The following is a 26871-nucleotide window of genomic DNA, read 5'->3' on the forward strand; positions in this document are numbered from 1 at the left end:
TAAAAATAATAAACTTCAACCAAAAGAAAGGCCGTCTGGGTACCGTTGAATTTATATTCCAATTTCTTAGTCTCCCGAATGAGTTTCTTCGTAGCAGCAGATAAATTATGTAACAGCTGTCGAAATAATAATAATAATAATTTATAGGAAGATGGACCCATATTAAAGCACGTTTGGCTGAATGCTATGCCACATGTGCACCACTGATTTTGTGTAGCATCTTGAAATAATTCATCATGTGTCTCTCGTCGGCTTGAAAGGGATGAAGTAGATTTCCAAAACGTGTAACGAGTACATTAACCTTTTGCACAGCCTAAACGCATTGTAAAGGTACTTCGATGCTGAAGAGAGAATGATTACGAAGGTCCAGACAGGTAAATTGTATGTGTTGGGCCGAAGTGGGTGTGTAGGGGTGCCAAGCCGTGAATGGTCGACCCATTACGCTGTTTGACTATCTGTCATTTCTGTCATTGGCTGATTACCTCGGAAAGGGGGAATGTTGCTGCTTGTTGTTGTAGGGCACTATCAGTAATCTCAGCGGTGCTAACAATTTTCTTACTTATAAAGGAGCCGTTATGGGTGTGCCAGTAATGTTGAAGAATCGCTCCTTCCTGTAGGTGACAGCCGCGGAATTTGTCGACTGCATGGAATGGCCAAGCCCTGGAACCCATGCTGCCATTCAGCGCTGAAAGGGAAATTGAGAGAAGAAAGGTTTGAGAGGTGTGACAAGAGGAAAACCTCGCAGTTGCACTATGAAACATTGTTAAGAGAGGTTGAATAGCAAGATGGATGAAAGAGAACATGAGTGGAGATACAGTAAAAGGAATGAAAGGGCTTGCAGCTAGGGGCCGAAGGAACACTAACAGCGCTTCCCTTTTACGGGGGTTGACTATATGTCACACCGTGAGTAAAAGCAAGACATTTCATTAAATAATTTCAGACGGAAAATGCAGTTTAAAAAAAATACTCGTCTCTAAGGTCGATTTTAAAATGCATTTTTCACTTTAGCCCACTTATCTATTTATACTTGAAATTCGTTGAAACTCATCTGTCCTATATTTTCTGTGAAAGTAACCTTTAACGACGGAGCGAGGCTGTGCTTTAATGAAAAGATTTCTTAATGGGTTTCCATTAAGGTATTAATGGAGCTCAACTCGGGATAAAGGTTGACCCGCAAACCATTGACGGTTATCGCAATTTACATCTACACTGGTCACATATTCTCTTGGAAACGTTTGAGAACGTTCTTTAGGGGCAGAATACCATCAATTCCTCAGATTTGAAGCGTGAGCCGTAAGCGTTTAAGGACCAGAATAAAATATAACTTATCATTAATACATTTCTGTAAAGCTTGCAATGTCTTCTGTTTTCAAAGACTAATAGTCCATTTTCACTAAACTACTGACCAACACTTTGAGGCGGCTCATTCCTTTGATGATGAGGGGCCAGTTCATAAAAATTCACATGCACAAATATTTGGCATTGCTGACTTTTACTACCATACCGGATATGACTTTAGTTCCAGGCATTCACATCAGGGGCCACTAATAACCAAGAAATTGTGCTGGAAGGTCGGTCACAGGCACGGGTGACACAGACCTTTAGTATTTTGCTGCTGGTCGGGAAATAAGATACGGATGTTTTTCATTGGTCAAAGGTTTGATTTATTCCGGATGCAGAGATCGATGGAACTGGCAGCCTGGTGTATTTTTCTACCATAGACTAGTTTAATATATAAAAAGGATGTTGAAGGAATCTTCTTATCCTAAAGGAAGCTTGTGTCTAGATTCATTATATTTTAACAGTGTTCAGGTTTGGATATTGAATAGCATAATTAGGTGCACAATTATAATTAGGTGCACAATTATATATATATATATATATATATATATATATATATATATATATATATATATATGTATGTATGTGTGTGTGTGTACGTATATATATATACATATATACATGCGAGTATATATGTATATATACACATATGTATATACATACATATATGTATATATATATATGATATTGAATTCATTCGCAAGTATTATTGTCCTACCATGAAAAAATAGTTAAACTTCTGAAAACAAGGGCCTCTGCCATCGAAGGTAACATATTACATCTTACTCTTACTCAGCCCAATATTTTACCAAAGGAATTTCATGGAAAAAGTGAAATTCCTTAAATTAGGAATGTAGGCAATGAAGAAATCTACATTTCGAAATCAGCTGCGTAAGAGAAATTGCGATCGAATTGGAGGAATTTAATCTAGTATTTTTTTTTTATTCTACGCGTTTTTATATAACTACAATTTCTTGATGTCGTTTAGCGAAATGAAAAAATATTCTGGAACAGTACGCAAGAGAATAAATTACATGAAAAATTCAAGCGGTGAATCGTGATAACTTATGATGATTATGCAGCTGGTCATTTAGAATGTTATAGCAGGAGCCGTTGCAAAGGCAAATCCCTCTTATTACTACTACTACTACTACTACTACTACTACTACTACTACAGTACTATTAAAATTTTGAAATGTATAAATAATGTTGGCCCTTTTTCAAAACAAATCATACCAAATTGTAATACAACTAAATGAATAACGTCAATGTCGTATCTGACACGGTGAGTCAGACCTGGCTGACATTTGGAAAAGTCTACTTTTCAGATCACCCCAAGAAACGATCGTAAATCTTGTAAGGAGGTCGAATTAGGCGTCAAATATCCGGTGAATGGTAAGAAAATCTCTCACCCGATGGCCATGAAATTTGGGAGTGTTACTCTTGTTCCTAATTTGGGTCCGTTTACGGGAAAGGGGAGGGGAGAGAGAGAGAGAGAGAGAGAGAGAGAGAATATTATAAAGTTTTCGTTATTAATTTTATATATATATGGATTTTGAAAACATTTTACGTGTTTGATAATAAATCAGTTTTAAAGATATTTTGTGTATACGTCAGACTACTTTGCATAAAGAAAATCATGTTTCCTTTCCATTATATATAAAAATGAACGGAAAGAATTATCTTCAGATTTCGTACTGATGACCTTTATTTTCGATCACACACGCATACACACACACACACACAAGCGCACACTCACACACATACTAATGAAAACAGTTTGAACAAAAGTTGACCCTTCCATTGTATTCTTTACCTTGCGCTTTGTCTGATTACCATATCCAGTGCACGTTTGCTCCAAAAGTTTATTCTGATGAATAATTTCTCTCTTGTTTTATTCATTTGCATTGATATGCATCCATGTATAAAGGCTGAAGGAATCTTAATGGATTTATGTCTCATCTGTGTTTGTCAGAATGTGTCTGGAAAAATGCAAAAAACGAGGTCAAGGTTTGGGGTCATTAAACTTTATATAGATAGATAAATAGATGGATAGATATTAAGGTGTCTCCCCTAACAGGGTGGTTCTTCCAAGGCTGAGAGTATAGTGGTCACACTCGAGCTGCTGAATTGTGGATGAACCCCAGGTGCAAAAACCTTCAACAACGCAAGCTGCTTTATACACTGACATAGAAAGCTCACTAAGAACCCATCAAAACCCCCTGCTCACAATGCTGTTCATCTCTATCTTGCAGCTCTTCCTTGGGCGAGTCGGTAGAGTTGTGGCCTTGCACTCTTTAGGCCCGAGTTCGACTCTCCGGCCTGCTAATGAAGGGTTAGAGGAATTTATTTCTGGTGATAGAAATTCATTTCTCGCTATAATGTGGTTCGGATTCCACAATAAGCTCTAGGTCCCGTTGCTAAGTAACCAATTGGTTCTTAGCCACGTTAAATAAGTCTAATCCTTCGGGCCAGCCCTAGGAGAGCTGTTAATCAGCTCAGTGGTTTGGTTAAACTAAGGTATACTTAACTTTTTAATCTCTATCTTGCATGCACTCTGTGACTTCCTGGAAGTTTAGACCCCCTCCTTTACAGCACCTCTTTTACGCCATCTATGCAACCCTTTTGTAGCCTTCCTCTCCTTCCTCGCAACACTTTCAATTGCATATTCTTCTCACCAGCTTACCACCCTCCATTCTTTCCAGAGGTCTGAACTATCTCAAAGCACTATGGGCCATCATTTCGACTGTACCAACACCTTCACTACTACATATGTCCACATTTTTCACCTTTCCGGTTCTTCCTCTAGCACAAATAGTATATAAACAATTCATCTCAACAGCTTCCACCTTCTACTTTTCTTTTGCATTCGGTATCCTCACTTCCCTTCTACAAAGGAGAGTTGGTTCAACAATCCTTCATACATTCCAACCCCGTGTTTCATAGGCTGTTCAAGTTTTCTCCCAGTCTTATGCACATACCTTCTACCTTCCTTGCTTCACTTGTGTCCATTCTCCCCCTCCCCCCCCCTCCTTACTGATATTCACTGCACCATCTTACTGATTACCATCTACCTTCATAACCTTAATCTTATTCATGTTTACTCTCAACTTTCTCCACTTGCAGACACTTTTGCTAGTCCCCCCTGTTTCTATTTGCTATTCCTAATCAGTACTGTATCAGTCATTCTACACTCCACATACAGCCGACAGCTATCATTTCCGAATGTACTCCATGCATAAAGATATCACAGAACCCTTGTGACATAGCACAGCCTTATCTCAGCTGTGTTTTTACTCCAGACTAGTCCCCCCCTCCCTCATAAAACTTATAACATTTAATTCGTTTCCGTCTTATAAATATTTTACATCTCTCAGCAATTTAACTTCTGTACTAGGCAACCTCACCACTTCCACATTGCCTCTATCAGTTCTATTATGAGATTTCTCTTTTGCTATATATATACCACATAACTTCTTGCTTGAACTTCCAAATTTCTAACATAAGTGTTTCATAACATACCCTTGCTCCAACACCTTTTTCCTTGCCCATGCCCACGCTGTCTTTCCCCAGTCAAAACTTCTGTCATGTGTTTTATCTTTCCAGTCAAAATCCCACCATACACCTCTCCTGGTATGCTTAGTAAAGTTGTTACTCTAGCATTCTTACAAGTACCTTTACCCTTTAGAGATGATCAATTAATCGTATCAACCATTCCTTTTGAACCTTCACCCAGGTGTACCTTACACAGCCTGGTCAGCCATTCAGTCACAGTTTCATCACCATTCCACAACTTGTCACTTATGATCCTATCAATTGCTGGCAGGATCAATTGCCGGCGCCTTTCCACTTATCAGCCTCTTGATTACTCTCATTATATCCTGAACAGTAATTTCCTTAAGCATTCTCAAACCTACCCCAGCCCCTTCCCCTCCTGCTTCATGCCTCTCTTCTGTCTTCCACATTCAAGAAGCCCTCAAAATACTCACTCATCGACACAGAACTGCATTCTCTTCAGACAACATCTCCCTTTGGGCATATTTTATCCTGCGGTCTATTTGCTCATTAAATTTTCTATGCATTTACTTCCTTGCAGGACACCTTCCTATTCTCTTTGATGTCCTTTTGTCGCCTTCTTCTTGCCTCTTTTTTAATAACATGGCTTTTCATTACTGGCCATCTCCTTGACCACCCGACCTATCCTCCTGTACTCCTGCACACAATCCTTCCCTTAGTCTTGGAATAGCATATCAGATAATCTCATTTTTCCTTCATTGAACTCCTCAGTTCCTAATCCAACTATTTATTGGTTGAGTTCCCTCTCCCAGTTTTCCTATATCCGCGGTTTCGGTTTCATAGGACCAAAAGAAGCCTTTTTCCAAACAGTTACATTCCTATTCCTCCAAAAAATCTGAAATCTGTTGACAGTGACGAAGTCAACTTATTGTAAGATTTCTATAAGACTGCCGTAACATTTTTTACCCGAGTCTGTTAACAAACAGGCAAACAAACACACAAACAAATCGAATAAAAAACTTAGCTTCCCTGATGTATATATATATGTGTTTTTGTGTGGCTGTGCGCAGGCACGCAGAACACAAAAAACTAGATTAAGAGGGTAACAATATAATATACCACTTCCTAGAAGCAGTGCCACCTTGCCACTGACTAAAACACAGAGGAAGAAAAAGAAGAAGCAAAAAAGTAAGAAGAAGAATCTATATTTATGGCGGAATAAAAGAAGACCAAACAAGCGTAAAACCTGACCTTGGGTTATATTAGTTGAACTGAAAGTAAGTTTAGCAGCCGTGTCGTGTATTCGTGGAATAATAAGAGCACCATCATGCTGCAGGGATGCCAATTTCCATTTTGTGGCTTTTTTTCTCTCTCTCTCTAGTTTTTATTTTTCATGAAGTCTTCTTCCAATTTTCCATTTTTGGATTTCAGTTAAATGTTCTTGTTTTCTTTGGCGATATTGAATGCTGTGTAATAGTGCTTGAATTTATTCTTGCCTATATCGTTTTTCATTCAGTCTTTTTACCATGTTTATGATATCTGAAGTGCGTATTTGTTCCCCGGGAAGTGATTAAGCGTTTTGATTTGCTTTAATTTTTATACAAACTTGCTTGTTTATGCTTGTATCGTGCTGAAGAAATCCACAGGGATGAAAGTGTAAAAATATATATTAGAAATATATATACAATTGTTCTTAGTGACTCATGCCATTATGAGATTTTTTGAATACTTGCATCCTAAGAAATTCACAGTCTCATGAAAAATAGTATGCGTAATAAAAATCCACAATTATATAGTAAATATATATTACTGTGTAAAATACAAAAGCAAAGACTTTCGAATACCTGAACGGTGTTCCTCATACGTAAACACTGATGAGGAACGCCGTTCAGGTATTCGAAAGTCTTTGCTGTTTTATTTTACACAGCTTACTATATAATTGTGGATTTTCATTATACAAGTATTGGTATCTTCGTCATCAACTCTAGATTCAGTTCCGGTTTTGTATATTTTAATCTTTTATGGAATTCCAGATAGTCCACGAGTGATTTTAAGAACATATTAGATCTATTTTTAGACTAAGTTCGGTGTGCTCTGTTGCAAAAATTGTTTATAAATACCAAAGGCTTCATTTTAAACGCATGGAAATTTCAAGGTATTTGAATTGTCTACTTACTCGTGTATCTGCTCGTTTGTCAGTTTTTCATATACATTCCGTCATAACGCAATGAACAGTAGCAGTAACAGTTTATTCATTAGTCTATTAAGAAACTCAAGAAAAAAAAATCGTAATAAAAAGCAAAACACGGAATATGACATGCTCACTGAAGGCAGGAACATCCCAACTCACGATTTTAATTTCGCACGAGCGAGAGAGAAAACCAAAAAATATACGAGAAAAAACAGCTCGGGTAATTGGTCAAAATCACAAACCCGGATGAGAATAGGTCTCTCAGACCAATTACTAACACGACCCGTGTAATTTATTATTGCCATGAAGCAAAAAAGAGGGAAAAAATAAACGAAAAGAAAATTACGAATGATGGTCATTAGTCATAATGGAAGATGGCATTGGCAGAAGAAGAGAATGGCCTTATGCTTTGGCCACCTCAGTGGTAATGAGGTCCCCCGCCTCACTGGTAATGAGGCTGTGGACATGCAAGGTATGGGGGTAATGAGTGTTTATGAGGCCTCAGTGAGGAGGGTATAGTTAAAATAAGTGCCTAATGAGGAAAGTATGGTAGTAACGGTTGCTCATGAAAACAAGTAAAAAATGCGCCGATGTTTCTTCGGCGCAATTGAATTTTCTGTACAGCCGCTACAGCGTATAATCAAGGCCACCGGAAATAGATCTCTTTCGGTGGTCTCGGTCTAATGTGTGAGTCGCGGCCCATTATACTTTCACCACGCCCCGGTTTTGGCCTATCCTATATCGTTGCCAGAAGCACGATTATGGCTAAATTTAACTTAAATAAAATAAAAACTACTTAGGCTAGAGGGCTGCAATTTGTTATGTTTGATGACTGGAGGGTGGATGATAGACATACCAATTTGCAACCCTCCAGCCTCGGTAGTTTTAAAGATCTGAGGGTGGGCAGAAACAGTGCGGACAGAAAAAAAGTACGGATGGGCAAACAAAGCCGGCACAATAGTTTTCTTTTACAGAAAACTAAAATGGAGGATGTTATGAGTGTAGAACATTTTCAAGGATGTTGTGAGCAAGGTATGGATGTAGTGAACACTTACGAGGAAGAGTAGAGAAACGCATTAGTGAAATAAGCGTGTGATGACTGTCATGAAGAGAATATCGGGTTATGGGTACTCATGAGTTAAGTATACCGTAGCTTAACCAGACCATTGAGCTGATTGACAGCTCTCCTAGGGCTGGCCCGAGGGACTAGATTTATTTTACGTGGGGAAGAACCAATTGGTTACCTAGCAACGGGACCTACAGCTTATTATGGAATCCGAACCACATTATACCGAGAAATGAATTTCTATCACCAGAAATAAATTCCTCTAAATCTTCATTGGCCGGCCGGAGACTCGAACTTGGGCCCAGCAGAGTGCTAGCCGAGAACTATACCGACCAGTCCAACGAGGAACTGGGTACTTATGAGGAAAGAGTAAGGAAGGCATAAGCGAATTAAGCATTGTTAACTGTAATGATAAATTTAGGAAATTAATGAGTGTTCATGAGGAAGAAATAATAGGATAATGAGGAGGACATCAGGGTGTGGTCACTTGAAAGGTAGGAATGAGAAAGTCATGACTGTAATGACCATTTTAAAGCAATAGAGGAAGGCACAGGTGTAATGAGTACACAGTGAGTGTAATTAGGAAGGTATGTATAAAATGACTAATAAAGACTGTAATGTGGAAGGTATGGGTGTCATGAACTCGCATAAAAGTAATGAGGAGGTACTGGTGAAATGAGTATTTAGTAAGATCAAAAAGAAAATGAGGTTTAATGGGTACACGATGATTGTAATTGGGAGGGCATAGCTGTTTTAGAGGGTTTGGTCAAGTAAAATAAACTGACAGTGAAAAGTGAAAATAAACTGAAGATATTAGGTTGGTAGAAGAGGTATTAGGAAGGAACGATGTAATCTGAATAATAGAAAGCATCAGATTGCGTGCAAGACAGATATTAATGGTGCAGTGTATGTAAAGGGGATTGACATGCTCCTGATGCGCCACTTGTGTGGGCAGAGGAAGGGGATAATTTCATAACGTTATTTGCACAGGTGATCTTCCATGATTCAGCAGTTGAAAGATGAATAAGGTAATGACCATCGTCTTGTTCTTTATATGGAGCCTGTTCCTGTTAGAACAGTAATAATCAGAATGAGAATACCTGTAGCGTAAAATGAAAATAAAAGATCAGGGTGTGTGTGTTATAGGCTTTAACGTACACACAGCATAGTAAATAATTGTATATATACATATATATGTGTATATATATATATATGTGTGTGTGTGCGTATATATGTATATAGGTTTGTATGTATGTATATGCACACACACACCACACACACATATATATGTGTGTGCATATACATACATACATACATACATATATATATATATATATATATATATATATATATATATATATATATATATATATATATATATATATATATATAAACTTAAAACAGCATAACTTACATGGAGTGAAATTTTCTCATTAGCACTGATGATAATAAAAGCTTCGAAAAGCACATATTCTAATTGTAACGTAATTCTTCGCTGTATAACTTCTATTATCATGAACCACAGAGAGAGAGAGAGAGAGGTTACCCCCTTGCCTGATTTCGGCCCGCAACAGTGCATTTATTGCAAAGGTCGAACCCATACTTGAAATGGGTCTCCGAATCCACAGTGATCTCCCTCAGCTCAATCTTGCTGTACTAGTTCTTGCATGGCAATGATTCCTTGTTTATAGATTAAAAAAAAAAAGAAACTTAAAACTCTCCATTTTCACCTAGTTTCGCCCTGTTACAGAACCCTTTGAGACTTGCAATAATTTTATACTTCTTAATGCCATCAAATTTACTGGTTTTTTTTTCTTTTTTATCCATTGAAATATTAGAATGAAGTACATTTCTCAGTTTAGTACTTGATATGAAATTTTGTTTCATAAATTTCAGTTTCTTTGAGCATTCTTTTGTATCTTTGTTTTGTTATTTCTGATGTACTGACATTCTGATGTAAAAACATTCCCTTACAGCAACCGGACTCGTTAATCCGTGGTGGGAAACTCTATCATGTAGGTTTATAATTAGATAAAGCGTGATTATCGCAAGGATTTTTTTAAATACTTAAAATTTATAGAGTATTATCAAACCACTTCTTACAGAGAAGACAAATCGTGAATTTTCCAAACTCGTAATAAGTAAAGGATTCATTATTGCATTGATTTACATTTTAAAAATAAAATTAAAAAAAAAACACAAAAAACTAACATGGTTTTGTTCCATTTGAACCCAAATGTAGTAATAAATAAGCCGCCCCTCCCTCATAAAACAACACAAACACCAATAAATAAACAAGGAAACAAACAAATAGATAGATAAATAAATAAAAGAACAGGTAATGTCTCCATGTATGGGGTAAACGATTCCTAGGCCTCGCATAAACAGGTACTTCCTAGAAGACGTTTTATTTTCTCTTTCTATGGAACCCCATACAATTATTCTATCTCACCCATCCATCTTTCCCCTCCCATAAGCCCCTCCTACCAGTCAGTCATTCAACCTGACCCGCTGACCTCGAGCACGAAGTATAATACACACATAAAACAATTTTTGGCGGCTTAGTTTCAAGACATCCTTAATAGTTGTTATAATCCAGTTAGATGCTATTTTAAATTACGGTCATATTACTGTATAGCCACTTACCCTTGCAAAAGAGTAGGTCAGTAATTACGGATCAATTACCTTGTTTGGACGGTACCCAATTACCTTGTTGGGATAGCACAGGAGTGCCATATTAGCATACAGTTTTCTCGGAACCTGTAGTTCATATGACCTTGTGAGATGACCTAATCTTAGAAGTCAGGATGTTTCTTGAGAAATATAAGGAAGAACGTGATGCAAGACCGAGAACTCTTATCTTGTATTCCATATATAGTAAAGTGTGATTCCGATAACCTACCTAGTTTATACTTACGCATTGTTAGCTTTGTCTGTTTACAATAGGTATTATTATATATATATATATATATATATATATATATATATATATATATATATATATATATATACATACATACATATATATATATATATATATATATATATATATATATATATATATATATCCCTCTTTGTAAGCTATGCTGCTGTTTTACACACACACACACACACACACACACACACACACACACACATATATATATATATATATATATATATATATATATATATATATATATATATATATATATATATATATATATATCCATGACCAGGATCAGAACTTATGCTCTTTTGGTCTGAAACGTGTGTTAGTAACTTAATGCATTACGAAATGGCTGAGTGCACTAAGTCACCGTTACCATGTTACAATCCAAAATGGCATAGGTTCGAATCATGGTGACTGGAAAGTACACTGATCATATATAATTCTCGATGGGTGTAAGATGCTTTCTAAGTACTCTGGACTCGAAATGAATGGGTTATTTGTGGCTTGATTTGTCATGCGTAGAATAAGGGACAAAATTATCATACATATGCGAAAACGTGTCTATATAATCTGGTTATATCTTATTTCCCGTGTGCCCTGCTGGGGTCAATTTGCTCCCCCGCCGAGTTTACATTTTCGTCAGTCACCTCTTTCAGGCCTCTCCCCCCAACCCCCTTGCCCCTCTTGGTTCCATCTTTTCGCGTAAAATCGTTCTACTTATAATAGCGTTCTCCGTTCCTCTCATCTTTCCTAAAAAAAAAAAGGTGTATTCTTTGTTTAAATCTTTCTTAAGACATAAATGTCTATATGAATGGCCTTTAACCGGGGTGAAGAAAGTTTACTGCTTTTTAGTGCTTCCAAAACAAGATTCATTATTTCTCTGTAATATTTAGAAGTAAGGATATTCAAGGGTATTATCGATGATGGGCTTGCTTAAACCTGATTTGAATAAGTTGGACAGTTAACTCATGAAAGGAAAATACCCTGCAGAATAAAAGAAAGAGCCTACAGTTTAAATAACGCTGAAACAGCTTCGATCTTCACTAACAACTATCCCAGTAAAACATTATACCTTCCACGTTTTTACCATCATTGTTGGAAAGATTTAGGTTTAATCCCTCCTGTCTCTGCTAATATTTTTGGAAGATGTTACCTGTAGGTAACCCACAGGAATCTGCCACCAAACAACTACTTCATTCACTTCACAACCAAATTGACTTGCATCCTCAGATGCCAGCGTCTGGAAATCTGGCGAGAATAACTACGATGGGTTGGCGAAAGGATGTGGTGATTCCACTACCTGCCGCTGGAAGGTACAATCGGCCAAAGCGCCTGTTAACAGGTCGATTAATGTACTGCAGAGAGTGAACTCTTAATGTTAGAGTCTACGGTTGCTGTGCTGCTCCGGCATGTGGTTGAACATTTGCTTAGAATTTAACAGGTAGCAGTAGTTAGTCCACTCTGCCTCTTCAGAGTGTCAAGAGGGAATTTAACAGGCAGCAGAAGTTAGTCCACTCTGCTTCTTCAGAGTATAAAGATGGAGTTTCCCGTCCGGTAAGGCAAGGGCAAGGCTTCTAAGGATGAACATTCCTATGCCGGAGAAACCCGAAGGAGTTCCTTCTCAGTGTGGCACTGATCCAGAACACATCGTAGCGAGAATTCGTTCGAGGCCTTATGCATCCCCTGGGGGTCCCACAGGAATTGCCTGATAGATTGATATCGATATGACTCGACTCTAAATCTAACGGGAGTCCATTCGTTAGCCCAGATAGCCATAACTAGCTGTGAGGAACGCGCGCACGTGCACACACGCGCGCGTACACACACACACACACACACACACACATTCTAAAGTATAAATATGAATGTGGCAATGACCATTGTTCTTTACTTCAGAACCACTCCTAATAGGGGAAGCAGCTTAATGACTCAGCATATTTGAGCATACTCATTCGTGCATCCGATAAATGCTACAAATATCCTTTCTAACTTCGCAGATCAACATACAGTACATCGCCAATTTTGTTTGTTCAGAATTCTTCCCAAAAGTGCAGGTCATCAGATCTCCTTGATAGCATTACATCCACTATATATTTTAAAAAAATATATTGCTAAAAAATCCTCAGTTTAGGAAGCAATAAACTTTGGTAGAAAATGGGATGTTATTTCTCACTCACGACTTCACGTCATCAATTTGTAGTACATAGACCCAAGATATTTGTTTTAAATTGCTACTTAAGATATAAGTTTCTTCTTCTTCTTCTTCTTCTTCCTCTTCTTCTTCTTCTTATCTCATGTCGACATCATCATTACTCCTCCAGAATTTCCTGAAATCATTTTCGAAAGGTCAGACTTGTGAAACCCAGAACGTGTAATGTGACTCTTATTTTGAACTTTGGGAGTCAGGTTTGGTAATCTTATATCTTATGATTATTAACATGCAATTTACAAAAACTGGCTGGGAATGAATCTGAGATAATTTAATGAAATTTTGATTTGACTGAAGTAATTTAAAGTCCATGTTCGCTACCCAGGTTGCGTTGAATCATTAAAGATTTATTTATGTTTAATCACTAATGGTCTCTACTGTCCAAAAATGGAAGACTGCAGTATGTGCAAAAAAACAAAACTGAGAAAAATGGTAGATAGTGCAGTTTTCCCTTGCCCTACTACTGATTTTGCGGATACTGCAAGTGGGACCCCCAAAATAAAGCATCGAGGAATCATTCTGAAACTGCAGTAACTTGTGTATTAGAGTTTCACGAGCCCAATAGGTGGCATATCTCAGTTTTGAAAATTTTGCAGATACTGCAGTTTTCCATTTTAGGTCAAGGAAGACTGATGATGATGCAGCTCCCTGAAGTAAACTGTTCATTCTTGCAAACTGAACATCTCAGCAAATGCCATCTAGTTGATTGATTGACTAATTTGACCCACACAGGACCCATAAAACTATCATGGCCATTTCGAATAGATCCATTTTCCAGTGACGAGTTATTATTATTATTATTATTATTATTATTATTATTATTATTATTATTATTATTATTATTATTATTATTCAGAAGATGAAACCCATTCATACGGAACAAACCCACAGGGGCCATTGACTTGAAATTCAAGCTTCCAAAGAATAAGGTGTTCATTAGGAAGTAGTAAGAGGAATTAAAGAGAAATACAGAAAGAAGAGTTATTTCGAATGGTTTTTTTTTTTTTTAGGAAAATTCTGGATATCTGGAACAGATATTCTCTGGGAGGACAAATTTTAGGATCGTTCAGTTGGATGCTTTCTGGCTGGGAAATAAGTTGGTGTAATGAATATTTTGGGGGGGAAAAATTGTCGATATTTCAAATGGATATTTTCTGGAAGGGAAAGAGCGTTAGGATATCCTGAATGGATATTCTCTGGGAGGGAATGGAAATAAGAATACATCGTATGCATAATTTCTGACAATGAGAAAGTTACGATTTTCACATTTAAGCTTTCTTAAAAAAATTAGAATTATCTTGAGTGGATGCCTTCTGGAGAAGGAAAGCGTTGGAAATAATTTCAATGTGTGTTATCTGTAAGCAAAAAATTTAGGATATTTAGAAGAGGTGCTTCCGAAAACGGGAAAAGCTAAGAAATTTCCAAAGAAAATAGAAAAGTAAGGATATTTCGGATGCATAGTTCCTGAAAAGGATAACATTTAGGATATTTTGAATTAATTCTCTCTGTAAAGGCGTGACATCGGGTAACTTGCAAATTGCCAGTCGGCCATGTATTTGGAAAGACAAAAGCTTCCAGAATATTTCGAATAGGTACGACTAGAAAGCAAAGTAGATGAGGACATTTCGTAAGGATGCTTTTTGGAAGGGAAGACGGTAGTATATTTCGGAAGAATTTTGTTTTACAAAATAAAAATAAGAGTTACGACATGAAGGATGGGTGCTTTCTGAAAAGAAAACGTATACGAGCACTTGAAATAGATTCTTTCTGGGTAATTCGAATGTTCGCTTTCAGAAATGAAAAACATACGAACATTTCAAACGAATTTTTTCTGAAAAGGACAGAAGACAGGATGCTTGGAACAGATGCTTTTTTGGAATGGAAAAAAAATTATAATAACTCGAATTGAATCTTCCTGGAATTCTGGAAGGGGAAAGGTTAGGATAGCTCGAAAGGATTCTTCTTGGAAAGGAAAAAGGGTTAGGATAACGTACAAGGATGCCTCAATGAAAGGAAAAAAGTTAGGATAACTCAAATGGATTCTTCTTGGAAAGGAAGAAAATTAGGTTTATTGAATTCTTTCTTGAAAACAAGAGAAGTAAGCCATTTGCAACTGGTACTTTCTGAAGATGAAGAAAAAAGACACACACGTCACGGCGTTTCTACTTTGGAGAAACATTTGTTATTGTGAAAAGCACTTGTTCCAACGGGTGACCTCGCTCTGTGCCCTGCAAATGTCACACTTCGGACCCCTTCATTATTTTCCGAGAAACTGCGTGCTTGTCCGACGACTGTTGACCAGCAATTAACCAGTTTCCTTTCTAGTTCTCGCTAGCTTGAGGGTAAGGTCATTTGAACATCTAGTACTTTAGTTAAAGCGGATATATATTTAGATATTAATCTTGACAGATCTCTGTGTATGTGACGAGTAGATGCCAAGGATTTCTGATATAAAAGTAAGCTGTATTAAGATGTAACAAGGTAACGATAATAAGAAAAAAGCAGTTAAAGAAAAGCAGACAAAGAATTACAAGTAAAAAGAGATAAAAGAAAAACAGCTGGCATGGTTTTGCCGCTAAATAAGAGAGATTTGCCCTAGGGTGAAAATGGGAGGTAAAAATTCTTAGTAAGCTGGGAATTTAAACACCTTTAAGTCCAGCGCAGCTAACGTAAACAGAAAACGGAACTTGGACGCTGACGAATTTTGTGACACCCCTTTCGTAGCGGAAGTTTTCGCAAATGAAGGCCATATTATTATCCAGTCGGGGCACCAATGGCGGTAATTTTACTATGAAGCATTTAGCAAACGAAGACGACGTCTGATAACCCACAGGGCTCTCTTATACAAGTCCTTTTCCATTACCGGCATAGATTGAATCGTAACGTCTCGTCTGACACGTCAGCCGAAACTCGCTCGTGTTCATCGTGATTCGAAGCTTCGAACCCGGAGCCTCGAACGTGAGCCTAAACGATATATCTTCGGTGTGATCTGATCGTGAAGAATTGTGGATGGACTCGAGGCTATTCCCTCAATGTTTTAATTCACTCTCCTCGTCTTTTCCCGTGTTTCTTCTTCTTTTTTTTTTTTTTTTTTTGGGTACAAGGGATGATTTGTAACTGGGTTTTTTAGGGTTCGGTTTGCTTTAAAGCCAAGGTCTGGCTAATGTACGCACGGTCATGAAATTGTGGAATGCATCATTATCATTGCATAAGACTGTCTTCTTCTCATGCAGTCTTGAAAATTTTTTGCAGTTTTACTTAATGTTCTGTAAACCGTCTTAGATATTACAAAGGCTTACTTATGTATATATATATATATATATATATATATATATATATATATATATATATATATATATATATATATATATATATGTGTGTGTGTGTGTGTGTGTGCGTGTGTGTTTGTTTGTGCGTGTGTGTGTACATATATATATGTATGAATATACTTACATTATATACAGTATATATATATATATATATATATATATATATATATATATAGCTAATATTTTTTCCTTAAATAAGTATAAGTTACTAATGTATTTACACAATATATATATATATATATATATATATATATATATATATATATATATATATATATATATATACATGTATATATATATATATATATATATATATATATATATATTTATATACATATATATATATATATATATATATACATATACAAATAAATAAATATATATATATATATATATATATATATATATATATATAAATATATATATATATATATATATATATAATGTGTGTGTGTAAATACATTAGTAACTTATACTTATTCAAGGAAAAATATTCGCTATATCTAAATTTCAGGTGGAGGACTTTACCCATAATCCTAATAGAAAAATAATGGATATATTATTACACTGGATATATCTGTTACCGAAATTGTGGAGTAAGTACGTAATACAGTGTATCAGTAGAAACTAACTACGTCTTAGAGTCTGAATAATAATAATAATAATAATAATAATAATAATAATAATAATAATAATAATTATTATTATTATTATTATTATTATTATTATTATTATTATTATTATTATTAGCAATATACTCAAAGACGTAACTTGCTTACTCTAACACTTAATTCTTACCTACATTAGGATCTAACAAATTAAAAAGCATTATCAGCTCTAGAACTGGCTCTTTAGACATCTTTTTTATTGCAAATTATAAAAAGATGTTTAGTTAACAATTAATGAACATACTACAATTATAAAGGCATGTGAAAATAACAAAAAATAGACTTTTTGTTACCTATTTTTCAAAATAATTGTTTAAAATTAGCAACTATTCAGATAGGCCTAATTATGGGAAAACATAGGCAATTCCTTCCAAATATTGTTAATTAAACTTAAATATTTTTACAGAAGGCACACGAAAATAATTCACCCAGAACGTTCTTAGATAAAAGAAAACAAACAAATAAAAGTACTTATTCTCAAATGACAATTTTAAGAAATACTTGTCAAATTCCTTCCATCTCGAAGCTCCTAACCCTTTCCCTACCAAGCCAATTCTTCTTCTCTCAAGATTTGCTCGAAGACGCTCGAAAGAAAACGAGTCTTAATGAAAACCTCATAAGAAAACGATTCCTTGATGACAGCCTCCGTTCTTCTTTGAGTCGTAACCTTCCAGACTGTTAGGAAGAGAATATAAAATCCAGTAACGCTGGTAACCAAATCCTGAAAGAACGCATTAACGTTGTGTCACGATCGCTTTTTGCTCTTCTGTGGGGCCAGTCAGTCTTCGTTGGGGTAGGGATGCTGGACCGTTCTTCGGGAATGGCTGGGTGGGTGGTGGGCGGGTGGTTGGTTGGTCTGGTACTATGTTGCCGGATCTCACGGTGATATTATGGTGGTACGGGTGGGTGACTTTGATCTTACAATGGGCTTCTGTTTTTATCCTTTGCGATTATTTGATTCATTAATGGCTGATTAGAGGATGTGGTCTTTCACATTTGTCTATCGCGAGATTTTTGTAGATTTTGATTATTTGTTGGTTGAATATCTGACGATATAAAGTGACTTTTCATGTGAGTTCGGTGTGGATGAATTTTATGTTTTACAATTTTATGTCATATACTGTATGTATATATATATATATATATATATATATATATATATATATATATATATATATATATATATATATATATATATATATATATATATATATATATGTGTGTGTGTGTGTGTGTGCGTGTGTGTGTTTGTGTGTATATGCGTGTGTGCACTAGATTTTTAATGGTATTAGAATAAAAACAGGTAAGAGATATCTCATTCTCCCTTTTTCGTGATAAGCAAAATGGGAGTAATTGGCATTTTTCGTTCAGTTAAAAATGAACTGGCAAATCGACCTCTTATTCCGAATATCAGTAAACTCTTGGAATACAGAATTAAGCTGAGTTCCAGAGCTTAGACTGAAAGTGCATATGGCGATAGTTAAAGTGATTAAAACCTCAATGGACTGTTTTCTATAGAGTGGCTGCCCTTACAGCGGGTTAGACGGTAAGGAAAATATAATCAGTGTGGAATGTACATTTTTATTTATACGATTATATTAATCCCCCGAGAGAGAGAGAGAGAGAGAGAGAGAGAGAGAGAGAGAGAGAGAGAGAGAGAGAGAGAGAGAGAGAGAGAGAGAGAAAGTGGTATATATATATATATATATATATATATATATATATATATAGAGAGAGAGAGAGAGAGAGAGAGAGAGAGAGAGAGAGAGAGAGAGGATGTGATAGTCTCCTCACCAGCTTCTTGTAAAAAGCATAAGAGTAGGGGCATGTTCAATTAAATATTTTTTTTTATTTTCTGTTGACCATAACAGTAAATCACGTACCTAGTAGTTAGTAGACTGTAGTGAGTTACAGCTATGGTGGAGCAGGCGTTTGGCTAGAAATTGCATCCTAAGAATATCAACACCTTCAGGATCCAATCCCTCCAAGAAAAAATATATAAAAGTATGTATATGTACATTATATATATATATATATATATATATATATATATATATATATATATATATATATATATATATATATATACTGTATATATATATACTGTATATATTATATGTATAATATATAGGTATATATACTGTATGTGTGTGAGGTTATATTTGACTTGTATAGCAATAAACTGACCTTTTTTTCCATTTACAACCACTGAAAGTAAAAATTGAAAATGTTATTCTTTTCTTTGAAGTCTTTAGTTTTCCAGAATGTAGGTCGTATTCAAACGAAGTCACTGATTTTCCTCTGAGGTCCTTGAAACTCATGTTATTTTTTGTTTTAACTAAATTCTAAATTAGTTTTTTTTTATATGAAATGAAACTTTATTATTTCTTGTGTTTTAACTTGAAAGTGAGGTTGGTAATTTCTTCTTAATTCCTTGACGTTTGTTTGAAATTCTTCCTTCCGAAAATCTTTGTCTGATATAAAATTTCTTTCCTGGGGTTAAAACGTCTTTTTCTGCCACGATTTTCTCTTTAAGAAATTCTTTCCGTTTGTAATTACTTCCTTTATTTTACGGGACCCCTGAAATCATCAGTGAAATTTATTTATAATGTTCCATTTACCCTTAGCAACTTACCTTTTTTTGTGCTTTGGTTTAAGAACATTTTGCTATATATGAATATATATATATATATATATATATATATATATATATATATATATATATATATATATATGTATATATATACATGCAATTAATTTTTTCCTTACTTTTTGCACCTGAGTGTAAGTGATACTTCGTTTTTGTTTCTAGTGATAATAATCTTTTCTTCGAACTTGAAATCTGATCTTTTCTCGGAAAATAGTTTTTCATGTGGATATAACTCCCTACTGGAAAATTGTTGCTTTCCCGTGAGAATTTTTCTAAAATTATTTTTATTCCATTTTCGTGGGTGGGGATTTTACGATGTTTTTTCAGTTGTTTTGAGAACTTTTACTTTTACTTTTCCGATTATGATTTTTAGGAAAAGTATAACATGCGTTTATCTTAATAGCTGGGAGCAGTTTACACAGACACATATATATATATATATATATATATATATATATATATATATATATATATATATATATGTTATATATATATAGATATATTTATATTTATAAATATATGTAGAATTACATACATACATATATATACAGTATAAATCATTAGCATATATATATGTGTGTATATATACATATATATATATTTATATATACATACATAAATATATATAAATGTGTATATCTATATAATATATATATATAGATATATATTTTGTGTGTATATATATATATATAGATTTGAGTGTCTTTTACTGTAATACCACAGAATAATATTAAGATATAAAGGCCCATAAAACACTATTTGAACGTTGCAGCCATATATTTCGAGCACTTCCTTCTGTGCCCCTGTTCACTGGTAAAATATGGGCTGATGAAATGTTACAAGAGTGAACATACAATGCCACACTTACATATGCTTTATATATATACTCTTATAACATTTCATCTGTCCATATTTTACCAGTGAACAGGGACACAGAAGGACATGCTCGAAATATATGGTTGCAACTTTCAAATATTGTTTATGGGCCTTTTTATCTTCATATATAGATAAATGTACGTGTGTGCAATACTTTAATACTTTTGATAGTTCTTTAGTAGCCTTCACGTAGAATTATTTTTTAAGGGTTTTTGAGGTGATTTTACTTATGACCTTTTGGTTTATTTCGGATTTTCTAATGAAACTTTGCCCTTTTAGAAATTTTATGAAATTTAGGTCGTATGTTAATCTCCGTCCTACTTAGTAGTGTAGAGAGATATTTTCTAAAGCTTATTGCCGAGCTGGTATTATGTATAAATAGTAAAATATCTTTGCGAAAAAATAGATCAGTTTTGATGTTTTTAGAAAGATATTTGTCTCTAAAAAATTAAAGAATTTTCAGTTTAGGATCTGATTATTTTGATAGTTTAACCTAATTTAACAGATTTGTTGACGACTAACACAAAGAACATCTTATTGGGGCGTTTTTGAACCATTACCAAACCTCTTCCTTTCACTTTCCCCTCCCCCCTCCCCCTCCCCCCTCCCCACCTCCAACATCACTTCCCTTGTCAACCCCCGCACAAGGAAGTTGACGAAGCTGACTAATAAAATGAAATTCTTTGTTCACTTACAGGTCATTCTCCCTTCTATGTCTGTTTAACAGACTGTACCTAACCGCGCAACAACTCGCTACTGGGAGAAAGGGCGCTGGTGACTGGTATAATACATGTACACGCTACCAGGGTCTAAGCGATGACAGGCTGGTCAGCCGATCGAGACTACGGTCTACCCCAAAGCCAAATCAAAGTCCTTCAAAGAAGGCATTGTGCTTACCCCATACAACTGGGAAAAAAGCACGTCAAAAGAAGAAGAATGTAAAGCTAATAGATATAATCTTAACTGTCAAAACAGAAAAAACCTTTCTCACTATAAGCGATTTCTGGGTATGAAACTTATATTTCACAATCGAACAATGCGTATTTCATCACAGATATAAGTTTTATTACGTATTTAAAGAGATTTCTCAACGCAGGGCTCACAGCCCCCGCGGTGATTTACAATAGAATGTTCGCAGATCTTAGAATTTGTATTGTATTAGTTGAGATTTATTCATAACTGTTTTCAAAAAGTTTATTTACTTTTTATTTAATTGATTTATTGATTTCGGACAATGCTAAATATGCTATGGTGAATTTGCATATCAGCCTTAAAGAAACTAAACAAGCTTCCCCCCATCTCTCTCTCTCTCTCTCTCTCTCTCTCTCTCTCTCTCTCTCTCTCTCTCTCTCTCTCTCTATTTGTGAACTGGAGGAAAAAGTATCTAACCAGTCACGTGACCGAGTTGTCACTAATCTTAATTCAGAATAACAGAAAAAGCAAGTCCAAGCAACAAAGGGCAATACAAATATAAGCTGTATTGAAAATTAATCTTGTGTGATTTCATTAAGGACGTCATGAATGTTGATGTAATTCTTTTGTTTATTATTTATTATACTTTTTTCATATTAACTACTAAATACGAATTGAGAGTTACCCATTAGGGTTTACATCCACACAGAAACAAAAGCTTCTAAGAACTTTTTCTTTCCCAATTGGCCTGAGTGCTCATCTGAGACACCTGGATTCCCTTGCAAATGAATGATTAAGATTTTTAGTATACGTCTTTATAAAACTTCAAACCCCGTTGTTGCCGAAGCTTGACATTTGAAGCCAAGGGGGTTTGAATAAATGGGTTTGAGTAAATATATATATATATATATATATATATATATATATATATATATATATATATATATATATATATATATATATATATATATATATATATATATATATATATATATATCATTATTATTATTATTCAACCTTACTGATATACGGATTTTTAGTTCGTTTGTAGACTATCACACTGCGTGACGATGATTGCACAATCATTAAAAAACTTGTAGCCATGTTGTTCTTGAGAAAATTTTTTTAGCTTTTCCTAAATATTCCTATGCAAACTTTTGATGCCCTGTTACGGCCCCATCGTGTCCCAGGGGCCATGGTTTGAACAAACTTGAATCTGCACTATATATGGAAGCTTTACTATAAGTTTTATTCTTAATGTATCAGTAGTTCTTGAGAAGAAGATTCTCAAGTAACCACACCCTATTGTCACTGTTTATTCATTTCCGCCCTATGGAAGGGAGCAAAGACCCCTATCTGGACCAGCTTGGGTCCTCTTTATCCAAGAATGCTTTGTGGAAAGTTTGATTGATATTGATCAAGTAGTTTTTGAGAAATTGAAGAGGAGAACTATTTCTTCCACATAAACGTACAGACAGATAGACATTGGACAAAACTGAAGAGAAAAACTCGGTTCAATTTTCAGGAAAAAAAAAGCTCTTAAATCTAAGACATTTTGGAGAGTCAGAGAACAAAGGATTTTTCACAGATATCTGCATTTTTGAATCTGCAGAGAAACTGATATTAATCTACATTGTCCTAAGATGGAAAAGAACAGATGGATGAATATTGCCAGTGAAATTACAGAGGAATTTAGGTACCAATCATATAAGATCAATCTCCAGTCTAGCATTTGTCAAAACAGAATGTAGATAAAGCTGTAATAAAAGCTATATTAAAACATAGCGCTCTGACCAGATGGTCTGCAGGGAAAGTTCAGGTCTGTCTATTTGTTGATGAAAAAATGATAAGAGCAAGAATAATAAAAAGAATTAAAAGGAAACAAGCATAAATCAAATGTATTTGAAGATAGTTCCAGTACCTGCCTTGCATTGGGTAATACTTTCATAGTCGTCTCTTTATTATATAGGAAATGTCTGGTATTGGTGAGACAGCGCGTGCGCAAACAGAGCGAGATTGTCTTTAAACATTTCTTACTGTATTTAAAAAAAAAATCTTCAGCACGAAAGGGGAGCAACAATGCTGATTTTTTTTTAATGCTGGTTATTTTCCTTGTTGTGTGCATGTAACAGTACGATGATATGCATATTTACGCTTACACTAGACCGATTATGATATATCAAGGTATTTGAAATTAGAATTAAATAAATGTGCTTTTTCATGTGACACACACATGCATAATATTTTAAACACGTCTACATATATATATATATATATATATATATATATATATATATATATATATATATATATATATGTTTATAATATATATATGTATGTATATATATGTTTATAATATATATATATATATATATAGTATATATATATATATGTATATATTTATTTATATATATATTTATATATATATATTTATATATATTTATTATATATATATATATATATATATATGTTTATATATATATATATATATATATATATATATATATATATATATAAAAGCTTCTACAGCTACTAGACGATGAGGGCAGTTAGTCCCGGAAAGCTTGTAACTTTTCCTGATAAATATCTACGCTAGATACTATCCAGTTCAAATGAAGTCCAGTTATTAATAGTGTTAACGCGCAGAACAATTGTGTAAGTGATAAAAGTTTAATATATGTATGTATATATATGTGTGTGTTTGTGTGCTTGAAATCATCGAAACACGTGATGTATATTTGTGAGAAAATACATCCATGCAAACTTATATATATATATATATATATATATATATATATATATATATATATATATATATATATATATATATATATATACATATATACATACATAATATACATACATACATGCACATACATGCATACATCCGTAAATATTTCGCCCTCTTCGTCCAACTGAAATTAACCTAGATGACATAGAGGCTACTGAAATTTAAGACCTCAAGGAAAACTCTCCAGATAGTCGCATCTGCCATGACATTGCGGAATCTTATCAAGAAAATATAAGAGCGAAGGAAAGGGGGTTTCAGAGTAACCGTGTGAGACAAAAAAGAAAAAGAAAGATGAGATTGGATGAGGTAAATCTTGTGAGGTTTTCACTTTTGGTTGCTATAAATACCGAAGGAGAAACTGATTTCACAGATGTCCAGAAAGGGAAAATATAAAACGATTTAAAATTTTCTTGTCTTGTGCATTGACCAGTTTCAAACAATATCAATTCTCTGGTCTTCCGCGCTGAACAAATTTAGACCTTGAAATGTATGATCAGTTTCAAATGAACTTTATGACAAAGTCAGTTACTGAAACATTTAGAAAGTTGTTTCAGCAACTTATTCGTTTCTTTAGGTCAGTCATGAGAAACAATTAAAGCCAGGTGTGTGTCGTGATGGAGTAATATTTTTTGCTTCAATAAAGAAGAATTGGCTTGATTTGCTTTGCCAATAATGGAACATTCTAATTTGGAGCATTACATTGATAAAGTTATAGGTACTACATGTAAAAAACTGAAAAATCTATATGTATTGCATCTAAAACTATAAAAATTCAAAATAATTTATTTAAGTGGGCCCTGGGAGCATGCATATGAAACCTACCTTCGCATTTTATGTAGAAGAAATTTTATATAAAGGTAGTTTTATACATACTTATGAAACCTACTTTCTTATTATATTTAAAAGCAATTTTATTTAGAAGTAGTTTTTCCATCATGTTTCTGTTTATTACACAGTAGCATTGACATGATTCATAGGGCCTAATGTATATAAATTGACCACTGTTACCCAGACACGTTATTTTGACAGCTCTTTCAGTTAGCTGGCAGTGACAGCAAAAGCCCAAATGGAGTGCATTTACAGGTGCTGTTGTTTATTTTTATTTTTATTTTTTTGTTGCAGAAATGCGAAGAGAATTTAATAACAATGGGCATCGGAGAATTCATCTTCTATAGCATACCTTCGAACTTCCTGCTTGTCAGTTGAGCTCAAAAACTGGCGAAAGTGTAGAGCATTTACAAGGATTGGCTTGCTGTTTTTTTCCTGCAAGGATTCCAGAGAGAATTTGGCTCAGATGGGAGTCTCAGAAGCGCCAGTTGCCATGTATGCTTTTTTTTTTTAACCTATATTCTCTTACCCGTGACTTGCAGGTTGAACCGTTTACTTAAAATCTTTAGTCGTCCGAATTTCTTGAATTAGTTTGACGTGTTTGATGTTTGAAAGTCGAGAATTTGAGCGTTCCAACTTTATTTTGGCAAATGTGTGATAGTTTGAAGATAGTTCGCTTTCTTTTTATTCGTTTTAGACGGCCAATTCAATACAGATAGGTTCTAAATGAGCCTGTAACTTATATTACCCGAGGTTCTAAATGAGCCTGTAACTTATATTACCCGTTGATTTAGCCAATAATTTCGTAACTCAGGCAGCTGCTTCACCAACCACCCCTCCCCACCCCCCGAAAAATAGTTCTTTCTCTTTGTGACAAAATAACAGCAAATCTTTAGAGAACTGTCACGACAGAGCAGAAGACCGAATAGTAACTGTACTCTAAAAGCCCCAGCGTTCTTCTGCGTTAAAAAGAATAAAAAAAATGTTGGTGAATATCAGCTTACATCTCGAAGATAATCGCCTCACAAAAATAAATGTTTAATGAAATTGCATATACACTTACCTCCAGACGCACAGGTCAGCAGCATTCTTTGGAATTTTAGTATTTTCATTTACTTCATCAACCTCTATAATGAACATGACATTTTCCAAAAAAAAAAAAACAAATTAAAATAAAATAAAATGTGTGTAGCATTTCACAGTAATATGTTTGTATCAGTGCATTGCAATACAATTTTTACGGATTTCAGTCAGCTTACGTTGTTTAACATTGACGTATGGCACTGCCCACTTAAGATTAGGTTTATGAAGACATGTAAAGAATTCTTTAGTTACTCGACTCCCTTAATAAAAAAAAATATATAAGACACAAAAAACACCGATTGTATCTCATGAAACCAGCAAAATCAGAAAAACTATTTTCAGCTCTAGTTCCAATAACAGAACAAAAAAAAACCGCAATGAATGGTTAGGTATTACAGAAGCTTGTTTTCATAACCTTTTTGATTCACCTTTACTTTTTATTTTTCTGTGTGACTTTTATTCGTTTTTATTCTTTGGTT

The 26871-nt window shown here is 34.6% G+C and overlaps 1 protein-coding gene across 2 annotated transcripts in view; it reads left to right on the forward strand.

Annotated features, from left to right (window-relative positions):
- The window catches only part of LOC136855611 (zinc finger CCHC-type and RNA-binding motif-containing protein 1-like), a 137028-nt gene extending 110381 nt beyond the window's left edge, over positions 1-26647 (forward strand). For both annotated transcript variants that reach the window (XR_010858085.1, XR_010858089.1), the window contains exon 7: positions 25604-26647. The gene's annotated coding sequence lies outside the window, so the exon portion shown is untranslated. The remainder of the gene's footprint in view (positions 1-25603) is intronic.
- Positions 26648-26871: the final 224 nt, after the last annotated feature.

Source organism: Macrobrachium rosenbergii, chromosome 3 (genome assembly GCF_040412425.1).
Source record: "Macrobrachium rosenbergii isolate ZJJX-2024 chromosome 3, ASM4041242v1, whole genome shotgun sequence".
NCBI lineage: Eukaryota > Metazoa > Arthropoda > Malacostraca > Decapoda > Palaemonidae > Macrobrachium > Macrobrachium rosenbergii.